The sequence below is a fragment of the Otolemur garnettii genome, unplaced genomic scaffold, assembly GCF_000181295.1.
Source record: "Otolemur garnettii isolate 467f Iridium unplaced genomic scaffold, OtoGar3 scaffold00152, whole genome shotgun sequence".
Lineage (NCBI taxonomy): Eukaryota > Metazoa > Chordata > Mammalia > Primates > Galagidae > Otolemur > Otolemur garnettii.
Window position 1 is genome coordinate 1,812,504 of NW_003852547.1, and position 3,841 is coordinate 1,816,344.

The window sequence follows — 3,841 nt, forward strand, 5'->3', positions numbered from 1 at the left end:
AGACTCCCTGATGGGTGGGTGTGAAGAGATGGGAGCCACAAAGGAAAAGGAGCCCAGTGAAGTCTGTGAGTTTCTAGGTGTTTGCAGGTTGTTGGTTCCAATAGTTGGAGAGGAAGTGTGAGAAACAGGAAACTCCCTGATGGGTGGGAATGAAGAGATGGGAGCCACAAAAGAAAAGGAGCCCAGTGAAGTCTGTGAGTTTCTTTGTGTTTCCTGGGTGTAGGGGGCAGAATTTCCTAGAAATCTGGGGAAGGTGGCAGAGTATCTGGGAGACACAGGAGATTCCCTGAAGCCTGGGCATGAAGAGATGGGACACCTGGGGGAGGAGACCAGTGAAGTCTGTGAGCTTATAGGTGTTTCCTGGGTGTGGGGGGCTGAATGTTCCAGATATGTGCGGTTGGCTGGAGAGTAGCTGGGAGACATAGGATGATCACTGAGAGCGGTGGGTGAATTGCTTGGAGATGGCAGTATGAACATGTGGTAAATTGTTGATGATTGTGATGAGTCTGAGGAAAACTCAGGGGAGGACATGGCAGAGCACAGAGGTTTTGGTGATTGTCCGTCCTGGTTTGTAATAGGAAATGTGAAGTTGTGGGATCCCGGTGATGATGGATGTGAATGTGGTGAATCCCTGGAGGAGGATGGGGGGCAGCCCTCGGTGCCGGGTGACGTTCTGCTCCTTGGGCCCGATTTGCAGGGAGAAGAAAGTGAAAAGTGGGGTGAAGCTGGGATGTGGTTTGGGGAGGAAGTGCTGGGGGACTGTTCATAGGAGGGCCCAGATGTGACCCCACTGTCCTTCGATGCAGACATGGTTGAGAAACCGGTAGCTTCCGGGGTCCCTGGAAATGGAAGGTAGTGTGAGTGAGTGTGTGTGCGTCCGCGTGTGGCGTGCTCCTAAAAATGGAATACACAAATCAAACAGAGATTCACTTACCTAAGCGTTCTGTTCTTCTGTTTTCTGAATTTGCTTCCAGAGTGCAGGACACTGTAAGCACAACCCAAAAAACGCTCCAGACGCTGGACTCCGAGACGCTCTGTACGCAGACCGGAAAAAGGTGCGCTTTATATAGGATTGGATGGGTCACGCTCCAGGAAGGGGCGGAGCTTCACGTGACTCTCAGCCACCCAATAGAATTTGCCCTCCTTAGTCCATTTCCTTTCAAAATTTTGAGACAAAGGGGCGCGGCCGTTGCTCAGTGGTTAAGGCGCCAGCCACATACACCCAGGTTGCCAGGTTCGAACCTGGCCTGGGCCTGCTAGAACAACAATGACAATTGCAACAAAAAAGTAGCCAAGTGCTGTGGTGGGCGCCTGTTGTCCCAGCTACTTGGGAAGCTGAGGCAAGAGAATCTGGTAAGCCCAAGAGTTTGAAGTTGCTGTGAGCTGTGATGACACAGCACTGTACCAAAAGTGTGACACAGTGGGGCTCTGTCTCAAAAAAAGAATTGTGACAAAGAACTTAAAACTTTTGGGGCCAAATATGTTATAAATTAATTCTACTTACACATTTGAACCCATCAAAAGCTATACTGGGCTCTGCGCCCATAGCTCAGTAGTTAGGGCACCGGCCACATACACTGGCAGCTGGTGGGTTTGAACCTGGCTCCGGCCTGCTAATCAACAATGATAACAATAATAACAAAATAGCTGGGCATTGTGGCTGGTGCCTGTAGTCCCAGCTACTAGGGAGGCTGAGTCAAGACAATCTCTTAAGCCCAAGACTTTGAGGTTGCTGTGAGCTGTGACACCACTCTGTCTCAGACAAAAAAAAAAAAAAAGAAGAAGAAAGAAAAAAAAAAAGCTAGACAGATGAGCTCTGATTGTGCTCCTGTGATAAGCAGCGTCACTGAAAACAGTCAAGCTCCAGGAACTTAATAACTCTTCCACCTGATTCTGATGCATGGCAAGGGTGTGGGGTTTTTTTCTCTTCTTTTTTTTTTTTCTTTTTTCTTGAGATAGGGTCTTGATCTAGCCTGGGCTAGAGTGCAGTGGCCTCATAGTTCACTGCAGCCTCCAACTCAGTAGAGCCTCCTGGCTCAGCCACCCTCACTGCCTAGATACTTTATTTTTTATCTGTAGAGACTGGGCCTGGGTATTGTCCAGGCTTGTCCCAAAGTCCTGACCTCAAGTGATGCTCCAGCCTGGACCTCTAAAGTATTAGGATTGCAAATGTGAACCACTACTCCCAGCCCATGGCAAAGTTTAAGAACTACCAGTGTTAGCAGAAAGGACTTTTTTTTTTTTTTTTTTTTTTTGAGACAGAGTCTCATTCTGTCACCCTCGGTAGAACGCTGCAGGGTCACAGCTCACAGCAACCTCCAACTCTTGGGCTTAGGCGATTCTCTTCCCTCAACCTCTCGAGTAGCTGGGACTATAGGCGCCTGTCACAACATCCGCCTATTTTTTGTTGCAGTTTGGCCGGGGCTGGGTTCAAACCCACCACCCTCAGTATATGGGGCCAAAGCCCTACTCACGGAGCCACAGGCACCACCTGGGCCTTTTGTTTTTTGAAATGTCAAGGAATATGGTATGTAAGTATGATTCTCTCTGCAGTCATCTGGAGAAATCTGATAAAGGTGGGTGGTTGCTAATTGGGGTGATTAGATTGGAACTATTAAGATGTGACTCCAGATAATTATATGATTGATGATTTAAATTGTGTTAAACTGTTGTAAAATTATGTGTGAATTGCAATGCTCAACTGTGAGAAATAGGTTCTTTTATATAAATACTGACATCAAAACACAAATCTTACTTTCTGCTGTCATTTGCCTGATGGCTTGTTCAGAGTCAGACTTACCCTGTTCTTGGCAGGGTGGCAGTGTGCTCTAGGCTTTTGGTGTGCTCTTGACTGAAGAATGACCAGACACACCGAAGTGTGGTTGAGGGTTCTTTGGCTCCTTGTGAGAGCACATGTAGTGAGAATAAGATGGAGTCAGTCAGGCTAAGGCTGACATAACAAAGCCAGTCTGGTTGTTTTAGGTCCAAAGTGACCTTTACCTCAGGTCCCATCCTTATTCTTTTGTAAATTTAGCTCCCACCCTAAAGATGCTCATCTTGAGTAGTTTAGGAACATTGATTTAGGGAATTGACTTTTGAAGCAGAAATATTGTAATAGGTCACTAAGTTATACTGATTATTATTATTATTATGTTATGCCCAAAATTCTCTCAAGTGGCCCCAACAAACAGTCCGAGACACACTCCGATGTAAAAAGCACGAGGTGAGTTTTATTCAGGCCTGGGAAGCCCGGGCCTGGACTCTCCTGGTGTACACACCAAGGAAGAGCCCCAAACTCCGGGTAGAGCAAGTTTTTATGGGGTACAGAAAGCAAGAAGGGTAGGGTCCATTACGAGTACATTCTTGATTGGTGGTTGGTGAGTTCATTAGTAAAGGAGGATTTGCATTGGTGGTTGATGATTTCACTAGTAAAGGAGAATTTGGATTGGTACAGGTGAGGGGTGGGGGGTCTCTTAACCGGGGGCTAGAGTTGGTGCAGCCTGATTAGGTGGCTGGAGGGAGATACCTGTATTTCAAGGTAATAGAAACTTATTGTTTATTATGGCAGCTGTTTGCCTAAGGTGACTTAGTTTATGGTTCACAATGGCTGTGGAACCAGGGGTGGGGGAGGCAGCAGGGAGTGGCTCTGCAGGTTTTACTGGCAGAGGTTGGGGTGAAGGGCTAGAAATGGAGCTTATGCAGTAAACAGCTAGGAATGGGGCTTGTGCAGTAAACAGCTAGGAATGGGGCTTGTGCAGTAAACAACAAAATGGAGCTAGTCTGGCCCTCTCAATGAGACAGAGCCTCAAGCTGTCACCCTGGGTAGAGTGCTGTGGCATCA